The following is a 6,000-nucleotide window of genomic DNA, read 5'->3' as shown; positions in this document are numbered from 1 at the left end:
TAAATGAACTTTTCCACGACATTCTAATTTATTGAGATGCACCTGTATACTACGGGCCGTTGAATGCTTGAATCTGATTGGCTGACAGTATGCAATTATTTTCAGGGAAACGCACGGCAAACGTAGTTCCAGGCAGCTCTCTTGACCGCATTAGTATAACCTTAAAGAAGCAAAAGAAAAAAAAAACTGCTCAAAAAGTAAACATGGATTTAAAATGTAAAAATGTTTTCAATGAGCTGTTTATTAAGTACTGTTCAAAAACAAATTGCATGAATGCACAGTGCAATTCGGATTTTTCAGAATACTCTGCATCGCCCCACCACAGTAGATTTGTTTGCTTCTTGCTTTATACTTTTCGCTCACTGTAGACAGAGTTGTTAGAAAATACTCCCCCTCCCTAATTCCCTCCTGATTCACTGTCCTGCAACACAGAGACACAACATGACAGCTGAAGACAGCATATTTGTTTTATTTGCATCCATTTGTTAGCATTTTCTCCAAGGCCTTGAAATGTCACACTGAAAATTAGATTTGGCCTCCTGCAGTGTTTTCCATTCTGTCTTGAAAGCTGATAATTACTGTACATGCATCGTTTCATTACCTTGGCTTCACAATGTGAGTGAGATATGACTGACACAGGAGCAGTGACCTCACATAGGACTAAATAGCAACTAGGTAGTCTGTGAAAACTTGGTTTACATAAAAACATAAGGAAGTGCTAAGACAGCTATGCATGATATTCTGTCTTTTCTCATGAGAGCATGCTATAGAACCAGCTAATACATGGGTTTAGGATAACTTGCAGGCAGGTGTTTTGAGGAAAATATCCAGGGAAACACAGGAGAAATAGCAACCACATAAACTGAAACGTGACTGAACAATGAACAAAAGAACAGCTTAAAGTAGTGCAATGACCATATGCCAAATATCAAAACTCAAAATATGTAATTTCCATACTGTCACAAGACGGTGTGGTGTGTGATCAGGCAGGATGAAGACGACGAAGAATTCCAATAATCACTTTAATTAATCCAAAATAGGTAATCCAGACAGGTCAGGAACACACACACACATGAGGTAACATTCACAATAACCAACAAACTAGAACACAATCGACAGGAACTGATATAGGGCAGATAACGAAGGCAGACAGGTGAGCACAATGAGGTGATTAACTAATAATGAGAACATGAATAACCAAATATGGACACAGAGGGAGAAACCACAATCAACAGTCCACAGGGGTGTGACAGATCGCCCCCCTCCTGGAAGGCGCATCTTTGCGCCGTGGAGACAGAGGGAGGGACGGAGGGGGACTTAGGATGAGGACAAAGTAGTGGATGTGGGATGGTGACAGGAGAAGGCAAAGGGCTGGCAGGCAGACCAGACAGGTGGAGGTGCCAGCGGAGGACAGACTCCCAGGAGGAGGACGACTAACAGAGTCCAGGGTGGTGATGACGGAGCGAGGGAGCCAGGGAGACGACAGGAGGGAACCGGAGCAGGAGGAGGAGTTCTCCCTCCGTTCCTCAGGCGGTCCTACAGTTGAAATCAACCCACTGCAACAATTTAAAAGTAGCCCAATTCCGTGGGGAAAAAAATGCAGACTTGACAACCCTGCATGCAACACATGCTGCAGGAGTCAGATTTCACTGATCATGGGTCGAGAGTAAGAAGAGATGACTATTAAGACCATGGTGGATTTGCTGCTCAACAGATCCTGAGCTCATTGACAAATATCTTATCTTTTAAGATGTGTTCCCTTTACAGAGAGTTCACGTGATTCAAATGAAAAGTGAATCAAAAGTGAAAGTGAACAGTGATCGCTCATTCAAAAACGATTTCAATATCCTGCATATGGATAGAGGCTCCCTGATGACACCAGAGGGTCGATTGATCCAGACAGAGCTGATGGAGGTGGAGCCCAGGGTCGAGACGGAGAGCAGAAGAGCCAGGGTGACACTGTAGGTCCGGAGAGTCAAGGCAGCATTGACGACTCATGTGACTGGGGCAGAGGTGGGGACCCGGAAGACCACAGCAGAGCTGGTGCGACTGCGGACAAAGGTGGATCCGTAGGGAAGGAGGAACAAGGCAACACTGGAGGCTCAAAATCATCATCTAACCAAGGCGGAGACGGAGGAACAAGGGAGCCAGTTGGAACCAGTGGGATTATGGTCCATGGTGGAGATAAGGGAGCAGGGAGCCAAGGCAGAGCCGATGGGTCAGAGGGCCAAGGTGGAGTCTGGGATTCGGAGGCTGGAGGTAGAGACAGAGGATCCTCACGCCTATGCAGAGCTGGTTACTGGAAGGCCCAATGGCGGATCCGCATAATAGGGTGGAGCAGACTGAGGATGAGCAGAGGGAATGGCAGGAGCCAGTGGAGACGAGGAACAAGCAGATTCTGGAAGAGGAGGTGAGAGAGGGAGGCTGGGTGGGAACTAGGGGTTGCACCGACTAGTCGACTTTAATGCTCTGCCATGACGCTTTAAGCTTGACGTTGACTAGTCGCTGGTCCTATAGAGGGCGCAACAGGATAAGAAATCTTTGAAGGACTTCCACATTTACGCTCCGTTTCCAAACAGTTAAAATGACAAATAAATGCATACTCCAAAGCTCCACAAAACATGTGATTATATTACTGGATGCTCGAAATTGAATGGGAGAATGCACGTTTTAAACAGCTTATTGTGCAGGTAAGTTAATTGCCATTCTAATCTAATGTGCTGCTGCACTGTAACACACAGTAGCGCGTACATCACGCATAGATCGCGAGCACACAAATTATTTCAGAGCGAAAATGTATTGTCAACACTGTTCTGTGATTTCTCAATAAAATATCTTAGAAACTGAAATGTTCTAGCATATATTTCTTAACTAAATCCCACAGCTTAACTACTAGAAGAGAGACGCCACCAGGTAGAATTTATCTGACTTTATCTGTATCTGATTTAGAATGGGCAGAAATCTGTGAGAAATATAATGACCCAAAGACAAAAGAACTGATAAAAATGAGCTGTTATAGGAGCAATAGCCATGTGGGCAGCGCTGTGTCATATGCCATAGCTGTGCACAAGGTGTTTGTCACAGCTCCAGACTTATTTGTTAATTAATGACATCATCAGCGACTAGTCGACTTCGACTCGACTTTCATCACATAAAAGTCGACTTTAAAAAATCAGAAGTCGTTCAACCCCTAGTGGGGACTCAGGAGATACTAAGCGGGGTGGAACCAGCGGCGATGCAGGAGCAATGTTGCTGGCTTGCGCACCTGGTCAGATGCATCTTGAGACTCAGGCTTATTGGCTTAGTCACTTCCTCTTGCGCTGGCTTGTGTATTTCAGTGGGCTTGGGCTCTCTGTCTGCGGTGGGCTCAGGCAATCGCTTCATGCAGTGGGGTGATGGCTGACTGGGCTCTGAATCGGGAGTGGGGCAGTTGAATTCTTTCTCTGCGAGGACGATGGTGAATGGCTACCCGCAATTCACCAGCACCCACTCCACAAATGTGGCAAAGCTCACTCAAGGACCTTCTCCAAACAGCTTAGCCTTTGTCACGTTGCCAGGCAGCTTTCTGGGTAGTGCCTCAGGTACGCAAGATCTAAAAAATTATCTTGTATGGTCCTCAAGGGAGCAATGCTCTTGCAGGCAGGGTAGGCTAACTGCAGGAATTTCCATTAATTATTAAGTTATGCTGTAACGAAGCACACAATGATGATGAAGAAGAAACAAAGTCTTTATTCACAATTCAAAATGCTCAGGAGATATCCAGGGAAACACAGGAGAAATAACAACCACATAAACTGAAATGTGACCGAACAATGAACAGAAGAAACCCAGGGTTTAAATACATAGGCAGATAATATTCACAACTACGAACACATGAGGAATTAATGAGCAATTATAGAAACAGATGAGGGAATAATAGGAAACTATGGAAACAAACTAGTGAACAGAACTCAGGCAAAGCAAAACAGGGAACAGAGTGAACATGAAACAAAAACAGACTATATATGTTACAAATACCATTCTGGTTTAAGCTACATACCTGTTCCATTTGTTTGTGCTGTTTTCGGTAAATACTTGACACTGATTTCAACATAATTAATCTCTCTTGAGTCTGATATCCCCAGAAGGCCAGACCAAACACGATGAACCCTGAAGGAGCATTCATCTCATTCAGTGCTATGGTCAATCCAGCACCCTACACCTACACTGCTTCCTTCTACAGTTCTTACTAGCCCTTGAGATGTAGCCGCAGCAGTATTCCCACTGAACATGCAAATATATTACTCTCACTGATCACCAGGAGAGTTCTGCGTTAGACATTATATGTTAGGGAGCCGAGCCAGCCCGGCCACCCAGTTCCTCTAAGTTTTCTTCGATTTCCTCACCCCCTTTCCGTGAGGTATTTAGCCATCCAGCAAATGACTAATCTGTGAGAGAACAATTTGATTCAAAGTTCTGTATTCCAGCTGCTGCCTATGATGACTCAATGGGGTTTGAACACTTTATTCAACTCTCCACCAGGGTTGCCCATCGGATGAAGAACTGTATCAATGAGCCACCAGCCCTGCAGTCCACGTCTTTCCATTGCCAGCCTCGTCTCCAGCACCTAAAATCAGGCAGTGAGCCCATACAGAGCAGCGAACCCATGCAGTAACTTAATTTTCGCAGTGCTCTGCCAACACCTCCATCTCTGGAATAGGGCTTGTGAATTAATGTATAAGATGCACTCAATAATTGCTAAACCCGTGGGAAAAGGAACTATCTGATACAGTGTTGGTCCTTTTAAGCTGCAAGTAGTCTGCATGCAAATTGAGAACATCATCCTCCTGGTTTTGGAGAAATCCTCTGCTTGACATTATATTCTGTTTTATTTATATAGCACGTTTAAAAACAACAGACGTTGGCCAAAGTGCTTTACAAATCAGACATGACACATACAGTCTAAAATTATAAAACACAGTAACACATCACAAAAATAGATAAAATAAATTATAGTCAAATGCAAGGGAGAAGAGATAAGTCTTTAAATGATATTTAAATACATCGAGAGTGGTACAAGATCTAACATGGAGAGGTAAACTACTCCATAAACGAGGAGCTGCAACAGAAAAGGCCCTGTCTCCTTTTGATTTTAATCGAGACTTGGGAACAACTAGCTGGAGTCTTTGTGTAGATCATAAGGGCCTGCAAGATGTATGCTGCTGAAGAAGTTCACTAATATAACTTAGTGCCAATCCATTTAAACCTTTAAAAACAAATAATAATAATAACTTATACTGAATCCTAAATTTAACTGGAAGCCAATGAAGGGAAGCTAATACAGGTGTTATACTTACACATTTTATAGTCCCAGTTAAAAGCCTAGCAGCTGCATTTTGAAACAGCTGCAGACTTGAAATCGATGCCTGAGAAACACCATAGTACAAGGAATTACAATAGTCCAGTCTGAACATGATAAAAGCATGGATAACAACTTCCAAATCATTAAAAGACAGAAAAGGTTTCACTTTTGCTTTATTCCTTAATTGGTAAAAACCACCTCTAACCATAGAATTAATGTGCTTATCAAACTAACAACTAGCTGGAGTCTTTGTGTAGATCATAAGGGCCTGCAAGATGTATGCTGCTGAAGAAGTTCACTAATATAACTTAGTGCCAATCCATTTAAACCTTTAAAAACAAATAATAATAATAACTTATACTGAATCCTAAATTTAACTGGAAGCCAATGAAGGGAAGCTAATACAGGTGTTATACTTACACATTTTCTAGTCCCAGTTAAAAGCCTAGCAGCTGCATTTTGAAACAGCTGCAGACTTGAAATCGATGCCTGAGAAACACCATAGTACAAGGAATTACAATAGTCCAGTCTGAACATGATAAAAGCATGGATAACAACTTCCAAATCATTAGAAGACAGAAAAGGTTTCACTTTTGCTTTATTCCTTAATTGGTAAAAACCACCTCTAACCATAGAATTAATGTGCTTATCAAACTTTA

The 6,000-nt window shown here is 42.8% G+C and overlaps 1 protein-coding gene across 1 annotated transcript in view; it reads left to right on the top strand.

The window, feature by feature from the left end:
* Window positions 1–6,000, top strand: part of LOC107582113 (neurexin-1a-like) — a 189,466-nt gene that overhangs the window by 48,258 nt on the left and 135,208 nt on the right. The gene's annotated exons all lie outside the window — the stretch shown is intronic.

This window comes from Sinocyclocheilus grahami, unplaced genomic scaffold (assembly GCF_001515645.1).
Source record: "Sinocyclocheilus grahami isolate Dianchi unplaced genomic scaffold, SAMN03320097.WGS_v1.1 scaffold40.1, whole genome shotgun sequence".
In the NCBI taxonomy this organism is placed as follows: Eukaryota; Metazoa; Chordata; class Actinopteri; order Cypriniformes; family Cyprinidae; genus Sinocyclocheilus; species Sinocyclocheilus grahami.
Note: the sequence above shows the minus strand (reverse complement) of the source record. Positions and strands in the feature narration are given on the sequence as shown.